This window comes from Stegodyphus dumicola, chromosome X1 (assembly GCF_044657685.1).
Source record: "Stegodyphus dumicola isolate Sdum_Otavi_A_Nest chromosome X1, ASM4465768v1".
Taxonomy (NCBI): domain Eukaryota; kingdom Metazoa; phylum Arthropoda; class Arachnida; order Araneae; family Eresidae; genus Stegodyphus; species Stegodyphus dumicola.
Window position 1 is genome coordinate 109,775,113 of NC_140780.1, and position 19,107 is coordinate 109,794,219.

Genomic DNA, 19,107 nt, shown 5'->3' on the forward strand with positions numbered 1-19,107 from the left:
AATAAATTCCAATAAGACTTGAAAATGTAGGCATAACTTTGTATGCATATTTTTAACACTTAGAATGATTTTACTCATTGCAGTTAAAAATGAATGCCATATAAAAAAATATTAATTTCTCAGTTTACTTTATTCAAAAAACTCAGTCTGAAGTTGCAAAAAGCCAATAAAAAAAAGAATGCGTATCGAAAAATGTAAAATCGATTTATCTGCAGTGCTAAACTGTAATATGTTCAAGAAAATATATGAAAAGCTTGATTCTCGAATTTACCAACTTTCTTATAATTTCAGTTTTCCCGAAATTTTATTAAAAATAGTTTACTCTGTTCCTACAAATCATTTGAGTTGGATTCTCTTTATATTTTTTCGTGAGAGTGGAAATTGAATTGTATGTAAATTTGTACTATGTGTAAATGCCAGTAGTTTTTGTAGCGTGATAAGTGAAATTTAACAGATTGACTGATTTTCCTAATATCGGCATTAACTTTACCAATGTTCAACTTCTATCTGACCCTAAGATGAGTCAATAATTAATTAACATAATTAACTTTTTGGAAAATACATTGTACTATAATCTACGTATATCAAGCATTAATCATGAATTATGACTTGAGGACATATTATAATTATTGAATTATGACTTATAAACTCTTAGTACATCTTACCAGAAACAGTTTCAAATCAGACCATAAATTTGGGAATTTTAAAATTTTATTCTGCGTATTTTATTATTTTACATGCTATGCAATATTTAAGATTTTATTAAACATCTCATATTATTGCCAACTTTCGAATACATGTAACTCTAACTTTCATTATTTAACACACTTTTTAAATGTGGTAATTAGTCACGTGTTCTTTGTGATAATTCAGGATATACCCCTGAATTGCTTATCATTATCATACACCGGTACAGAGCCTGATAAAGACAGTCTGGATGTCTAGGCCCAGACTTCTTTCAGGGTTCTCCAAGAAAAAAAACCTTAGCTTACACTTATCATTAAAAAATGCGATCATGGGAAATTATATGATGATTATGAGACTCCCTAACCTCGAACAACTGGCATTAAATTTTAACTAAGACATTCCCTTCTCATTATCGATTTCTAGTCGCAGTCCACAGATCTGGGCTCCGAAATTGCAGTAAAACGAAAGAAATAATCTTATTTTAATTTAAATAACAGAGTGTACCCCATGAACCTGACGATCAAGGGGAGCAGAAATTATGCCAAGCCAAAATGTGTATATTACCTCTCTTTCAGACTATGGATGGAGATGACCTCGAATATGACATCCGTTATGAAGGTCTTTGAATGAATATATTGTTTAAAATTTGAATGTTAAAAGTGAATAGAGGAAATCCTCTGCTCCCAGCTGTCTCTTTCTGCTTATCAATCGTTTTGCCTATAAGCTCATATGAGTACTGCATGTTTTTTTATGTGTGTGTTCTACCTTTTCAGAACCTTGTTTTGCGCATACTTAATTTCTGGTTTTTTCGGGGGGGGGTTTCTAATTATTATCTCAATAACATAACGCAGTTGCTAATGTTTATGTAATCCCAGTATTTTTTTTTCGATAAACTAGATCAAAACTAATAGTCCAAACATAATAGGAAAAACTGTTTTGTTTGCGATATCGATGCTTTGTTTAGCGTGCGTGTCCTACTTAGTTTCTGGATGGATGGTTTGGACCGTATTGAATTTCTTCTGTTGATTATTGGAATTCGTTTTATGCTTTTCAACATTTGTGCCGCCTATAAACGTTAAGTTGAAAGAATTATTCTCTGTTTTTTAATGATAAAGTAATACGTAATCTATAAATCTGTATATCTGCTATGAACATTGCATAATTTAAATGCATTTTAGTTTTTGCTGAAGCAAAAGTGGATTAGATTAGCATTATTAAATTTTAAATCTTGTGATACTTGAGAATTATTCTGAAGTGATATAATTCAGTAGGCGACATGGAAATAATTTAACTTCAGTTTTTTTATTGCTTAAAATTGTTAACAGTATATATAATATTTATGTGGATGTACTCTTAGAGACTTTCGTAATACATTTGTATTTCATCGCTTGAGTAGTGATTGCGTATATTATTTGCCGGTATTTTTTTAAGTTTATTATGCACTGGTCGAAACATTGGAAGCATTTGTCTGTAATATATGTGTATGCATATACATTTACCCAGCGTAATAATACATGTATGCACATACATAATATGTGAGCTTTTGTGCTTGCGAAACTGAAAAGTGAATGATAGAAATAAAAGTACTAGCAGGAAAGTGCAGTTGCTTTGTTAAGCACATTCGTTGAATAAAAACGAGTAAACGAAATTGTAAGAGCTACCGAGAACTTTGTAAGAGCTATGAACTTAATTAACTGAAATTCGAAAAAAGAGAATAATTAATTAGCTTCCATTGCTACAACAAAAGACTAATCAAACTATAACATTAATTAGTACAAAACAAAAGAAGAAACTACTCTTTAAAAAAAAATTAGACAGCATAATTCTGAAAGTATATGTATGAAATATGCGTAACAATATGAACTACAATGCGAAATTTGGACATATAAAAGTTTCAAATCTTTTTTTCCTAACAGCCAGCAGTGAAAAGATTAAAAATTTGAGTATATCATCTGGAGTAAGAGTTTATTTAAAAAAAAATAATTAATCCACGTGAAAGATCCAACGACTTAATATTGAAGGATTCTAGAATTAAAATAAAACGAATAATAATTAAAATCATTTCAAGCACTTATAAGGTATTTTATAAGGTACCACGAAGCATGTTTGTAACGGTTAGCACACTCTGCGCGTATTCGAGAGGCCCAGGTTCGAGTCTCAGCGAGGACATTGCTCATTTTTCACGTCTTCAGCATCAAAATAACCTAATGTCTCTACTATTTTACATAAAAAAAAAGAAGATGTTAATAAAGGGGAGAAGAAAATAAAGAAGAGTTTGAAATCATGTAAGGCATAGTTAAAGTACCATGGAGGAGAGGGAATACGACTAACATTTATGTCATAGACGTTGATGTTTCTCATGTCTCATTTTCAATGTGATTTTAGATTTTAAAATGAATAAATATAGTTTTTCTTCTAAATTGGCGGAAATATTTTAAAACTGCGCACTATCTTGTTTAAAAAAGTAGTATTGTTTTTATTCAAATATGTCTTTTTTTTAAATAAAACTAAGTAATTAAATGACAAAAGCGAATTTAAAAGGCCAATTTCAAAAGAGAAAATAAAAAACTTGAATTCATTCATCTTCAAGGTTTAGAGTACTTATCATTTTAGATCATAAATTTACTTTTAAATGATAGTTAGTTTATTTCAACAGCTTTATTGAAATGGGCATCTAGCAGTGAAAATTTGGAATGTGTTTTATTAGCTATTTCACATTTTGTTAAACTTTAACGAATTTTTGATTAACAAACTCAACTGTTTAATGGCAAGCAATGGTAACACTGTACGAAAAAAGGAAAAGAAAAGTTTATCTCCAGCGCGCGAGACTATCTGTCAGAAATTCTAAAGATATGCTCATTTAAAAATTATTTTCCGATATTGCTGTTGAACTGAATTTAATGGTTTAAGTGCGAAGAACATGATATTTAATAAATAAAGATAACACATAAAACGTTACAAAAACGCCCCTTTGGGCGTAATGTAAAATCTGAAAGCTTTCAGAATTTTTTTAATTAATTAATTTTTTTTTTCATGAATAATTCAAAATCAGTAGTAAATTAAAAGAAAGCATTCTATACTTTGACTAAAGAAGCTTTTTTCCGCTTTTATGAAATATAGATCCAGATGTTTCAAGCTTTACTCATTCTTAAGCTTTAAAAATTTAACTGAAAAAATTTAAAACGTGCAATAAACTTTTAAATTTCTGCATTCAAATCAATCAATGGAATCATTATAAATGGAATATGACATTTCTGATTCAAAGTCTTTAGTAGTACTTAACTGTCTTAATTGCCTTTTAAGCTATATTTGATGACAGGCAGTATATAGTATGCTGTCATTAATATTGCAAAATATTGGACTCCAAAATATATCATTATTTTTAAATAAAGGCTGCATTGAATAGAAAACAAAATAATGCTATCTGTTTCTAAGGGGGGGGAGACATCGTTTGTGGGAAAAGAATAGGGCGAGCGCGTACGAGCATGTTTAAGTGCATTACATATGGTTAAAATCCATTGCAAACCTATTCAGTTTTTACGACTCCTAGAGTATCCCCCCCTACACGCACAAAGAATTGCATTAAGAATGTCCATGCAGTCCATGTAGTCTTTACTTCTTTGTCTATTACATATAGTATTTTCATCTCATTTTTTGTATTTCGAATTTAAAGACATTACAAATATCTCGCCATTATTAAAATGGACAAATAACCTGTAGTTTTTTTTTTCTTTCTTTTTTGTTTCCTGTGGGTGGGGCATTTTTGGCTTCTAAAAGCGCCATTGCAGACGTATTGGTAAGGTGTTTTCCTTTCTTTTACTCTCCGCAATCAATATCCTATTAATATTCCAATCCACAAACTGCAATCTGCCCAGAAAACTGTATCGACATAGTCTTTTATTTGATTACTTTGGCCTGGTCTCTGTGAAAGCTAAAGAGCCTTTCTATATTTATTCTACGTATTCCTATGTTATTTTTATTATGTGTATTGATATTTTTATTATTATTATTCCTACGTTATTTTATCACGTTTCTATGCTATTCCTACGTTATCTACAGAAAAAGGAATTTAATTACACCAGTAATTAATATATAACTCACAGCTTTGGTTCTTTTTTAAACTTTATCATTTTAAACAGCTTTAACCATTTTGTTTCACACACGTCTCGTTGAGAAAACACACTAATTTGGACTTCTCAGTGTTTCTTTGTATTCTTTCACTGCAATTTTCAGTATTTTATTGAACTTCAGTGACTACAATAACAGGAGATTAGTCAGCCAGCGAGAGTAAATCTTTAAAAGCTATGCAGTTGTGTCTATTAAATAGCATTATTTTTATTTCTATATTTAATAATTATTTTAATTATTCACCTACTGCATAATTTTTCTTTCTAAATGCATTTAATTTTCTTTGCTTATTATATAGTGTACTTATCTCCGTGTTTTACCTATTTGCTTATAAAACGCTTCTTCAAATCTTACAAAATCGTTTTTTGTATTAGAAATAGGCTGAATAAAAAATAATGTAAAAAATATTTCAGTATTTTCAGTTTCTTTTTCCTTTTCTTTTCTCCCTTTTTTTCTTTTTTCGTTACTCACACTATAATGCACAAAATTTTTGATTAGCTACCTTGTTACCTAAATTTCCTTTTGAGGATGGGACTACTCTGTACGCGAGATTAAGATGTCAGACACTCTCTAAGAATTTTACGATTTCCATTTAGGCGCTTTAAAGTTATTTTATATGCAGGGAAATCGAGGCTCCACAATTCTTTTCCGAACTACATTTTAAAATGTTAATTGAAAAATAGGTTTTTTTTTTTTTTTTTTTTTTTTTTTTGTGTGTGTGTGTGTGTGTGTGTGTGTGTGTGTGTGTAGATACAGTTAGAACGAACGCTAAGCATGAAAGTAGTATAGCATTATTCTTATTACGTTATTTACTCCGTGAAAGAAATGCGAAACCTAAATAATTTTCTAAATGAACTAAAAATATTTTCTTATATGATTTTTATTATAATCAACTACACATAATAGTACTTACGTTTTATTTATTTTTGTAAAACAGTTTGTTAACTTTTTCTTTGCATAATGCGTTTTAATTCATGCACAAATGTGATTAAGTTTGAAATATGAAACATGATGTTGAAGATTGCTTGTGATATCTTTCATATGTCTTCACCAGACAAAATTCTATGCTAAAAATTGTTTGCTGAACATTTTCTTGACTTTATGAGTATGTACATTATTCCGAGTGACTTGCAATGACGTTAAAGCAACGTAAAAATTTGATGGTTCCTGAATTTTATTTTCATCATCTTAAAAGGAGTTAAAAAAAAGTAAAGTTAAAAAAATATTCAGTTTCTTTAAAAAGTTTTGTCCCGTTTCCAACCACTAAACATTTCTTATTCCTACTAGGCATGAAATGAAAATCGCCAATATTAAGCATTTTGAAAAAAATAATGTAAGGGAGAAACTGTTTTGAATTTGAAAACTATTTCAGATTAGAGGACAAAAGAGAAGAACTACAGTAGAAACAATTACTGTGTAGGTTGGGTTCGGTTGATTAAGGCAAAGCTTCGAGGGTTATCTGTCAAAGGGGAGGGATGCTTTCGAGGAGGTATTTCTAGAGAAACTGGCTCGGATACACGCTACACATGGAAAAAAACCACAAAAACGCCCAAGCAGCTGCCCCTTTCGCGGGATTCGAACCTCGGAACGAATTAGCAGTGTTTAGCGACTTTACTGCTCGGCCACTGGTGAGCCCAATTAGTGTGTAACTGTAAGAAATGTTTTTTAGGAGATACAATCAGTTTCTGTAAAAGTGTAGGCAGTTTTTCAATGTGACTGAAAGACTTTCATTGTTTAATTAAAATATCTTTTCATCTTGAAGTTCTGAATTAGCTGAAATGCTTTTAGCTAAACTACGCAAGAAAATTCGAAAATATATATAAATTAAAATGATGGACCAGGAAGGTTATATGGATTGGAGTAATTTTGTTAATTAGAGATGGAAGCACTAAAAAAATTTGCAATGTGCTTCAATGAGCAAATTCCGGAGCCTTGCAATTAATACATGGAATACGGAAAAAAAACGTAATAATAAAATGAATGTAAAAAATATGTTTAATTTTTCTAACCATAAGGAGCAAACTGGTCAAACATATTCTGGAAATGGTACACTGAAAGGCCTTCGTAGCATGATGAATTTTTAAGATCTTCCATCTGTCTGTGAGGGAATTTATTTGTATAAATCTTTGTCGAACAAATATTGCTTGCTGGGCAATAAACTATATTCGAATGGTGGTTTTCACGATGAACTGCTAAATAAGGACTTACGAGGAGACAGCGCACTCAATCTGTGCATTAAAACCCCTCCCCCGTCTGTCGGCTAAATCGTAGGCGCCATCTCTTGCGATGCAGTCTCTCTGTTCGTCGAATTCATTGCTGTCGGTTATGTCACTACATTTTCTGAGAAGGGAAAGGCCGTGAGGGATTTTGTGAGTGCTAATTTCATAACACTTATTGAATATGCGATGGCTTACAGATGGCAGCTGCTCGAGATTGCTTCGGAATATTTCCTTCTTATCGAACGAAACACTGGATTGAAAAGTAGGAAGCGTTAATGCATTTATAGCAGAGCTTCAATTTGTGCGTTTGCAGCAACTGCGTAGTCTGAGAAAGGGATCGATGCATATTTTCACAAAGCTGAACCCCTCGGTTATAAAACGAAGTCTTGCTATTCCGCCTTGATGATCTGCCTTACAGCCTCTCAAGCTTTCTTTGTCCGTTTAATAGGCCTTTTAATTGCTTAGTTAAAAGCCAGTTTCGGTTCCCTTTCCCAGTTGCATTTTAATTTATCCTCTTCTAGTTCCTCGGGTATCTTCTATTCAGAATGCATTACAGAGAATATGGACTGCGTTTAAAGTTTAAGATATAGACCCTGATTTTCCCCGATCGATGGAAAATATTGTAAAATATCTACTCTGAAATTTCATTTCATTTACTTCATATTTAAACGCATGATTCTTTGAAGAATCAGTTGATTCAGTTACCTTTTCCTATTGTTAATATTAGATTCACTTTTTCTTCTACTACTGCTATTACTATCATTATATGTGTAGCTGTTATTTAGTTTGCTTCTATTGTCATTAAGAAAACGTTGTTTCCACTATAATAATAAAAAAATGCAAACATATCTATAAAAACGCCACATAACAAATCTGCAGATTATGCAAAATAAATTTTGCAATCAAAAAGAAACCTCACAGTTAACTCCAGGTCAAAAAGAAATTCTGGAGGTCTATTGCATGATATGCTGGTTGTGAAACTTCAGAAATGAGATATTTAAATAGTGGGATATCCATTATTAAAGCTCTTGTTAATACTGTAGTCAAAAGAGAAATATTGAATAAAATACATGCAAATATTTTTTATTTTATGTTTTTATCGTTTTGCATAAACGATATATCTTTTATAGTTTAAAACTCGAGAACGCAGTTTCCTTCGTAATTTTGTTCCCTGCCGAAGTGAGTTATGATCTAGAATTTAAGATTTTTTCTACAAACTCCTTTCTTCTCCTCTCTTTACGCAAGGTCAGACTATACATTTTTCAATTAAAAACTCTGAATTTAGTTTTGCTTTGTGTGGGTCATCAGCTTCATAATAAGCAAAATTACTTAATATTGTTTCCAGGTTCTTCCTTGTAAAGATAAATGGAATCCAGTTTATCTATCGAAAGTTATCCATGAAGTCATCCCTGTTAAAACAAATAGCTTACGAAAGTTCTGCCATACTTCATTCTTATGCGCTGGTTTTCAAATTTAAGAAAATAACATATTTTTCCAAATTTATCAAAAAATACAGAAAAAAGAGAAATAGAAAAAAAAAATGCCAAGTACGTGCTCAAATAATAATGTATAGCGTTGGTTGAATAACGTAACTGTACTCGTACATATAGGCGGCGCTGCAACAGCAGTAGGTATAACAAGCGGGTGTTTTCTAGAGCATGTTAACTGATGTATGTAGTTTTTGTATATATTTTACATTCTTCATGTCAATTGCTTCTGAAACTGTGTTCCAATATGCGAGACTGCACCATTCTAAATCAGTGAATCTTTTATACAAGTCTGTGCTCTACAGATTCAATTTTTAGTCCAAAGGGGCTTGTCCCTGAAGGACTATTGTTTTCGTTTTGCGATTTTTCGTTGGTTCACTATAAATGTCCGTTTCACTTTTCAAACTATTGTCACCAAATGTTAGAGTCCTGCATTATTATTATTAGTCCTGCATTCTTGCGTTATTATTATTAAATTAAATAATGAAAAATATGCATAAATGTATATATATTTATGAAACAACGGCACATAGAGGCATCGAATTTTGAATGACGTAATCCCAGAGCGAACACGGTGTGGAAGCCCAAATTTGAAATTTGGAATTTGTTTTATTATCGATTTCAAATTTTGTAAAACTTTAACGAATTTTTGATTAACAAACTCAAGGATTTCAAAGCGAGCAAAGGCAACATTGTACAGAAAAAACATTTTTGTCTCCTGCGCCCGAGACTCTGTATTGAAAATTCTAAAGATGTGCTCAATTTAAAACTATTTTGCGAGATTGCTCTTGAACTGAATTTTATGGTTTAAGTGCGAAGAACGTGATATTTAATAAATAAAGGTAACAGATAAAATTTTTAAAAAACGCCCCTTTGGAAGTAATTTAAAAGCTGAAAGCTTTCAGATTTTCTATTCTTTTCTGTTTTTGTGTGTTTTCGAGTTTTATTATAGTGCAACATGAGCCTTTCTTCAACAGAAGTATGCTATAAACTCACTTGGGTTTTGCAAAGACAGTACTTGCCCTTTGAATTTGTATTTACGTTTTATTTGAAATACACTAGCTTAAATATGAAAATTCGGTTCGGAGCCACCTCCAGCTGACCTGGGCTTTCTGAATTATGCCATAAGGTAGGGGTTCTCAACCGGTGGTACGCGTACCACTGGTGATACGCAAGAGAAAAATAGGGGGTAAGCAAAGAAGCAAAGTATATTTAACTATTAAATTCAAAAATTAAATCTCCAACATCGTGATTGAATTTTTTCTCTAACACTCGTAAATTTATGCGATCTGAGCTTTATTCAAGAGTGGTGGTGGCAGTATTACATTGTAGTGGTGGTACTAAAGGTTTCCAATTTTTGTTTCGGTGGTACGTGTTAGTCAAAAGGTTGAGAACCGCTACTATAAGGTATTTTTCTCACCTTCTTAGTGTGCTTTCGTGGTGTAGCAGTCAGCACGCTGGGCGCTTATTCCACAGGCCCGTGGTTAGATTCCCGGGGAAGGCGTTGCTCATTTTTCATCAACTTCGAAATAACCTAATTTCTCTACAGTGGCGCCCGAGGCCGAACTGAAAGGGTTGTGGATGATTCTCCACATCCAGGATCTGGCGATTGGGTCACCTAACTCGCCCTTTAAAAAGGCGAGTAGATAAGGTATTTCTTCCGCCTTCGTGGTGTGATGGTCTGCACGCTGGGCCCGTATTTCAGAGGTCCGTGGTTCGATTCCCGGAGAAGGCGTTACTCATGTTTCATCTCCCCTGCTTCCAATTAACCTAATGTCTCTACTGTGGCGCCCGAACTAAAAGGGTGGTGGTTCATAATTCTCCACACCCGGTATTTGGCGATTGGGTCCCTAAAAACCCCAGTCGCCCTTTAAAGGGGGGAGTATATAAGGTATTTCTCCCACCTTTTTAGCGTGCTTTCGTGGTGTAGTTGTCTGCACCCTGGGCGCGTTTTACAGAGGTCCGTGGTTCGATTCCCAGCGAAAGCGTTGCTCATTTTTCCTCTCTCCTGCTTCGAAATAACCTAATGTCTTTACAGTGCAGCATGATCTATTCTGTATTTTCTTTTGATGTATTCTTCTTATGCTTTTATGTTTCACGCTTTTTCAAATAATGGATATATTTAGTTATTCTAGAAAGCGACAATAGCAGTAATCTAGACAACCCAGTTGATATCAAGGTATCCTTTCTTTGATCTTATTCAATACAGTTTCCTTGCTTCTCAAAGTGATTTTCTTAATTTGACAATATTTTTGCTAGTTTTGCCATAAACACGGAATAAATCTCTTCCTAGATCGTCAGTCACTCAGGAAGTTTAAATTACACTCATGTGTTGCATCTTATTGAGTAATCTTTACACCATCCTTCTCACAGTAAATGGAGCATTGGATGTTTTCTTCCGTTACTCCACTCATAATCATAAGTTTAGTACAGTCTTCTTTTTTTTTTTTTTTTTTTTTTTTTTTTTTTCCGTGGAGCCAGTGGCTGAGAAGATATGGTGTTCGCCTCCAGCTCAGAGAAGTGTAGGCGAATAGGGCCTACAGTTCTCTGAACCCGAATAGAATTGGGCATTTTTATTTTCCTCTAGTTCTTTTCTTAGTGATACCTAACTAGATTGAAGTTAACTGCATAAGCCTAAATAGTAGTACAAGCAGAGCTTATTAGATCCATTATTTTTAGCCACGTAAGAAAAAACATGTCGTGTCGTATCGTATCTTCATACTCTTACTTATAAACATTGGCAATAATAACAGAATTTCTTGCAAATTTTTATTCATTTTATAAGGCGGTGTAATAGAATGAATATCCGTCAATATTTTGCATGACAGAAGGAAGTGTAAAATCGTTGGTAGATTAAAGAAAATGTAGTCTTAAGGTCAGGTTGCAAAAGAGCTAGCCTAGTATGGCGCCTTGTGGTGTTGGTAAGTTATATAAAATGTTTTAGGACACCAATCTATATCCAAAAGACCTGAAGCCTTGTTAAAGGCGTCCATGAGCCACGATGCCCAATAAAGTTCGTATATCTGCCACTTCCAGGCAAGCTGCGGTAGACAACTACATAATATATCTCTTTAATGAGCTCTCTGCTGCAACTGGAACCTTGGCTTCAAAGAATATTGCATTCCGAAGGCTTCATGAGAAAGGACCTTTTTAAGAGAAGACAGGCTGTCTTCAACACATGTGCAAAAAATATCAGCAATGGACCCAAGTGGACTTAAGTTCTTCTATGTGATGAATGTAGATTCAACGAATATGCCGTTTCTTGATGCAGTTTTTTTGGAGAGAAATAGGACCACTTTCTCGCTCAATCAGCAGGAAAAGGAACCACTACAGACGTAGAGGTGTAAAAGTCTGGGTAGGTATTATATTGGAAGATCGCATACCACTCCATGGATTTGACAAAAGCTTCCTGACTGCTCAGAGTTATAAAATCGAGATCGTTCAGCTCCATGTCCGGCATTTTAAGCTCGCAGTTCCACTTTATGGACGACAGCATCGTCCACTTTATGGACGACATCATCGTCTACTTTATGGACGACAGTACACGTCGGATTAACTGATGGATTAATATCATCAAAGTGAGGCTATTCGATGAATGGTTTAGCCAATCTGATCGTCAGATTTGAATTCGATTGTACTCCTCTTTAATACACGGGGGAGGGCAAATGCAATTCTCTAATTATTGCCGAGAACAATCCAGAAGATAAGAACTGTTGATAAGAACTTCCACTTTTTCCAGAAGATAAGAACTTCCACTTTTTCCAGAAGATAAGAACTTCCACTTTTTGGTACCAAAGTGGAAGACGCTGCCATTAACATTCATCAACAATCTCATTAACAGTATGATGACTTACTGTGAGACCTGTGTGGTTATGGCGCTAGAGACGTCTGGCTGTTAAAGGTCTGTGTGGTGATCTGTGTTAACCATACTCGTACTAATCTCATTATAAGCTCAGTTTTACAGTGCCAAATTTAGACATTCCTCCCATCTTGAGCTTTACTCATAATCTTTAGTTTTTACTTTCCCGCTACCTTATCTTGCTGTGTGTCATACCAAATTTCACTTAATTTCTGTCCAGTACGTTTCGAGAAATTAGTAAAAGCTTATTTGTTCTTTTAATTTTGAATATGAGTGTATATAATTTACATTCAGTAGAAAGGGCTATTCTTTTGTGCATTTTTCGGTGATATAGTGAATATCTTTTATAAATTTATATGATTTCAAACGAATAGAATGCCATACATAATGCTATAAGCTATGAAAATCAGAAAACGCTATAGGAAATCTCATGAGAGATAACTTTACAATAAATAGGTCAAGCAGCACTTTCATTCTGATTGTACCTTTTCCTCGTTTAATGATTTCATGGAACCATAAATAATAATCATATTCAACATTTTCTTCTAAGCGTTATGGATGTAAAATTCAGTATGGTTTTCCAATTCATTGCACATGAAAATTTTTGCCAGATTCTAATGCACCCGATTTCAGGTTGGATGAATATTGGAAGAAAAGGAGTTAAGGTACAAAGTTAAGGGTAGTTTTTAAATGATAATCAAGAAAATGCTTTTTATGATATTTTGTGAAACTTTTAAATTTCCGGAAAAAAACCTGTAATTATGAAAAGGTTAAATGTATTTCTGTTAACAGTTTCATTTTTACATCTGCGACTTAAATCAATATAACTTTGCAAGTCGTAATCACGCTGTTGCAAAGATGTAAACCAGCATGCCACAGATGGCATCAGATATGAAATTATTGCTTAAATAATAGTAGTAGCTTTTATTATCTTGAGAAAAATAAATTAGAAATATAAAGTTTCTTTGCTAATTTTCATGGGCAATGCTTAGATAGGATTACCAATGCTTAGATAGGATTTACCAATGCTTAGATTAGGATGAGACACAACATCGCCATATCGAATACTTTATAAAAATCCATTTCTAACCGCCATAAAAATACGCAAGCTATCAGTCCTAATCCAAGTTTTCAATTCAAAATGTTAAGTACTTTATAGGAATTTGTAGGTTGCTAAGGGAATTTTTGTACAGGGTTAATGTGATGAAACTAACATAACGCCATATCGAATACTTTATAAAAATTATTTAACAGACGTTTAGCAGGGTGTGACACTGCAATTTTATTTAAGATTTATTATCTCATAAAGTATTCAATTAATTAAGTAAATAAATTATAAGGTATTTTCCCGCTTTCCTAGTGTGCCATCGTGGTGTAGTGGTTCTGCACCGCTGAGCCAGTATTCCAGACGTCCGTGGTTCGATTCCCGGCGAAGGCGGTTGCTAATTTTTCATCTCGCCTGCTTCCAAGGGAAAAAAAAAAAAAAAAAATCCTAATGTCTCTACAAAATATTAAATAAATTTCTTCACATTAATTTACATGTATTTATTAAATTAGCCTAAATGAAGAATGTTAGATAAATTTATATCAAGACGAATTATAAATGATTTAATATAATTCCATGTTCGATTAAAACAGTAAGTGATTATTTGAAAAAGAGATAAGATTAAGATTTGTACAAGATCTTTGAATTTCAGTATATATTCCGTATGGTTTCTGGTATGTAAAATGAAAAAAAAAAAAAAAAAAAAAAATGAATGTAACTAGATACTACATTAAATGCATTCAGTTAAAATATATCACGAATTGAAATATCGAATTTATTTCGGCATGACTCTTTTGCTTAATTTTTTACTTTATCAACACATTTAGTGCCATCGTTACATCAACTGGTACATGCCGCAAGAACAGAAATGGAAGAATCAGTACGCATTATTACTTTTACTGCTTGGTCCTAAATGTTCCTAAATCTTAGAATGGATCAAAAAGGTACTTGACAATAATAAAATGTGAAGTATGAGAATGGTATTTCCTTCATCGAATCAGTTTATGAACCATGAATATAAACTAACTATCCCTAATTACACCTACCGTTAAGCAATAGCCTCTCTTTTTTTTTTTTTTTTTTTTCGTTCTAGTGAAACAGTAGCTTAAGTATCTTCAACATCTGGATATCACTAACATTGTAAGGGATTTTCTCCTTCCTTGCCGCGTGCGTTCGTGGTGCAATTCGAAACACGTTTGATGTGTAATCGGGAGGTCCGGAATTTGAATACTCGCGTGTGTAAAGCTGATTTTTCTTGTTTCCTGCGCCGGCAGAAACTTAAAGAATCTACGCCATTTTATGTTATTGCTCTTCGCATATTCATTTTTAACTTATATATGTCACAAAATGTGACATATATAAGTTAGTGTTATCCAATTCACTGTGCACGCTTGTGGAAAGCTAACAACTGGATCAAAGTTCCCTTAGCTCCCTTAGTTTAGTAATGGTTCCCTTAGCTCAGTAATGGTTCCCTTAGCTCAGTAATGGTTCCCTTAGCTCAGGGAATCATTTCTTTCGTCTCAGGATCTCTCGTTGCACAGGAAACCATTTATCTCGCTCCAGGATTTTCAGTCATCTTAGTAAATTTAAACTGATTGTTTAAAAATTGAGAATCCTTAAAGAAAGACTTCCCTTTAGAAAAAGCTTCGGATTCCAGTTAATAACTCGATGTTAAACTGTAATTAAAATGATGTGATTTTAAGAGAATTAATTCAGTCGTTTAATGAGTGATATGGTTTATGTTTAAAATCGTAATTAAATTTGTAAAAATGCATTTCATATAACGGCATTGATTTTATTTATGAAAACGTGGGCTAAAATGTTAGCAATTGAATTAATACTTTTCGTATTAATAAGCAGGCTTTACACCTTCTGAATCAATATAGTGATTAGCGAGACATATGAAACTTTATTTTTAAAGTCAAGTAATTATTTTTACCTGTTATTTTAAAAATATTTGTATGTTCTCCAAGCAAATGAATATAGACCCCAAACTTTTGAACTCATAATTTTAACATTTTTCTCATTCATGGAATTTTACGGACGCAGTTTCTCTTCAATCCTGTAAAATAAACAAATAAAGTTTTACACTGAGCAAGAAAGTGATATTAGCTCATCTGAATTTAAATATTTAGGAATATTGCTTCTTCTCATTTCTTATTATGCTTAAATTTGGAAATAAATCAAATCAAACGCTAAAAAAGTTATTTATTCTCATTGACTTACGTTTAGAGTAAGAAATATTAATAAATAATACCTTTTGTTAAGTACAGGTCAGTAACATAATCTTAATGTTGCAAAAGAAAATAAACAATAATTAAACGGAATATATATTGCTTATTTCTTTACACAGCATATGAAAAAAATACACATAAATTACTTATAAAAATATGATTTTATATTCAGAACATTCAGACATTCATAAGCTATTCAGAAAATTATTTAGATAATTTGATCTCGAATAAACTTTTTTTTTCCAAAAAAAAAAGTTTATTCGAGATCAAAAAGTTTATTCAAAAGCTTTTTTTAAATTCAGTTAGCTTCAAGAATTTTCTTATATTTAGTCTAATAATTTTTTAATTTTTAACTCTGTTTTAATAGACATTATTCCTCAAATTCAAGCAGAAAAGTACATTTCAGGTAATGATGTGGAAAAGAGTAAGAAAATTAGATATGACGTAAAGGAAAGTGGAGCAATTGTGTTAATAGACACAGCACTTTCAAATATGCTTAAATTTTAACCATAGCGATAGCAACAAACAACACTTACTTTTGCAGAAGTAAATAACATTCAGCCACTAGACTGTTGAAACTTCGTAAGTGATGTAAGAAAAAGCTGAAATTAAAAAATAGTATTTATTATAAATACTTAAATTGTTTTCTTAAATACTAGTTAAACATAATTCAAAGTATGTGTAATGTTTGCAACAATGGAATTCTTAACTTTAGATTTGGCTGGATCTGACAATCACGACTTTTACATTGAAAAAGGAAGAAGACACTTGTTGACATTTTTTAATTACCTTCAACTTCTGTTCGACTTATATCGCTAAAGCACATTCCCATACGTTTTACATTTATATAAATCAAGTCTTCTGAAATACTTAAAATAAAATTAAAAGCCTTCTTATTCTGATTTCTTCGGATACGAAATTTAAATTAAATGTACATTCTATAAACATGCACTGAAGACACATGCACTGAAGAATATGTGAAAACTGTACAGACTAAATACTTGGAGGGAGAACTGTAAGAATGGAAATGTAAATTCACCGGGACTCGAAGCACGGGACCTTTCATTTGTTAAGCGGACATGCTACTAGTTAAGTACGACAGCATGCATGGTGGAATGCTATAATTTATTTTAAAATTTGTGTTAGACTATTTTAAAAAAGAGCGACCACTTTGTACCGTTTGAACTGTATGAATGCTTGCTTCAGTTATGGTATGCCTAAATAAAGAACTGTTTTAAAAGTCTACTACAACTTGCTCTTTGAAAAAAAAAAAAAAAAAAAAAAAAAAAAAAAAAAAAAACACCCTGCATCAACATCATCACTTTCATCACAGTTAAATGTTAAATACTACATACATATACAAGCCAAAAAATCTATTAGTATTAATCTTACAGCTGCTGCATTTAGTAATACACTAGAAGCGAGATTTTAATTAGAAGGTGTGGTTTATTTAATTATGGTAAAGCACACTAGGGCTATCTGCTTAAGGGAAGGGATGCCTTCGTGGAGGACTTTCTAAGGGAACAGGCCCGTATACACGTTACACATGGGGAAAAACCACGAAAACGCCCATACAGCCAGCCCGTTCGCGGGATTCGAACCTCGAACCGAACTACCAGTGTTCAGCGATGATGTTTAACAGTCTTGACTTGCACAGTACTACTTAAAGCGCAAGAAATAATTATTTGATAACTTGTCTGCTCGTGAATGATAAATTAGAAGAAAGCTTAGAGACTAAATGTTAAAGTTGCGTAAAAAAACGACGAAGTCAGACTATTAAAATATTTTATAACTGATGGGAGCAGTAAATTAATTTAAAAGACAGTATAAAAGCACTAAATGAATGGGCAAACAGCAAGATATTTGCAGTTTAGAAAAAATACGTTTCGGTACACTGTGGGGCAGCTAAAGTCAGGAAAAGAAAATTTTACTTAGGATTAAGTCGTTCAATGTTTCCTCTCCAAACTTAAAAATTTTTCGCGTTACGCATGGGAAAAACAACGGGAACGCCTATGCAACCAGCCCTGTCTTCTGGAAACGAACCGTGGTTGAACTACCAGTGTTCACCAATTTTACCGCTCGACAGCTGGTGGGGTTAATCACGTAACGGCAGTCCAATATTGAAAAATAGGAATACCAACAATGTTTAGTAGACTAAGTTAATAAAATTTTTACAATATACCCATTTGCCGCACTCATCACGTAATTCGGAAACGTGATGTTTTGGTTGTTCGATTAGCTTTTGTTGTTATCACTTCTGATAAAGACAGCAAATCGATTTCCATTATATGTTTGCATTCATATCTTTATTTTTCTCGCAGTATTTGGCAGTATTCCAATTCAGTATTTCTCTCTTAATTATTTACTTAAAAAGAATTAATTTTGTTAATTTTAATTTACACAATGCTTCTTTCCTTCTTAACTACTTATTTTTTATGAAACCTTCTTTTAAACTGTTTGTTAGTTTTATTTTTCTCTATAGTGAGGGTACAGCAATTTTATTTGCTCTCCATAAAAAAGAGGTTAATGATTTAAATTCGTTTTCCTTCATAATAAAATGTTTACTTTTAGAGTATTTTATTTTAGTTCTCACTTTATTTTTACTTTGGTATATATGTGTATATCTTTTTGATGGTGGAAGACGTAGATATATGACGGAGTGACGTTGTGTAAATATATTGGCAGTTTAGTTTGGCAGTTAGTATTGGCATTTAGTTTCTTATTATTGATGGGCAGATTCTTAACATAATATATGCAGCTCAATGTTCTTAATCTGCAGAGTCGTTCTTGACCACTTAATGGCTTTTTTGTATCTTTGCAAAAAAATTATTTGAATGGAAGAAAGGTGAATGCCGACATATTAGCAGAGTAGCAAGCGAGAAAAGAATGCACAGATTCCATTTAGAAGGTTAGGCTGAGAATGATTTACCTTTTGGATCAACTTTATTTTATCTGGTTTGTAAATCTTTTAGTTCGTATATTTTAATATCTGAAGTGTTATGTTAGCAGTTGAGTCATAAGTGTTACATAAGACCTTTACAGCAAGGATTCATTTTGAAATGATGGAACTTAGAAACATTTATTATACTGTTTTTAAGATAGAAATGGGAAATAAACCGAATTAAAAAGGAAAATTTACTTATGCTCAGGAAATCTGCATCTTTCTTTTCTAGCATAGGATAAAGTACTCATAAATTTTAAAATGCTTAGAAAATACATGCAAATGAAAGCGCGGCATAAAACGTATATTTTTAGTTTGAACACATATTACGGTCAACATCCATATTATTAAAAATAGTGAGTGATCTTTTTATTAGGTTTCCTTTTAACTCTTATGAGTAGCTAAGTCGCATTTCTGTTCTTATACGAATAAAAGTCGTCTAGGCAGTGATAATTAGTTTTGCATTTCAGCCGAATTACTGGTTACAGAACAGATATATGTCGAACT

At 32.5% G+C, this 19,107-nt stretch overlaps 1 long non-coding RNA gene across 1 annotated transcript in view; it reads right to left on the bottom strand.

Annotated features, from left to right (window-relative positions):
* Positions 1-19,107, bottom strand: part of LOC146993237 (uncharacterized) — a 294,463-nt gene that overhangs the window by 92,636 nt on the left and 182,720 nt on the right. The window contains exons 2-3 of the long non-coding RNA XR_015038518.1: positions 16,196-16,261; positions 15,365-15,487 (exon numbers count right to left, since the gene is read on the bottom strand). This is a non-coding gene — a long non-coding RNA (uncharacterized LOC146993237). The remainder of the gene's footprint in view (positions 1-15,364; positions 15,488-16,195; positions 16,262-19,107) is intronic.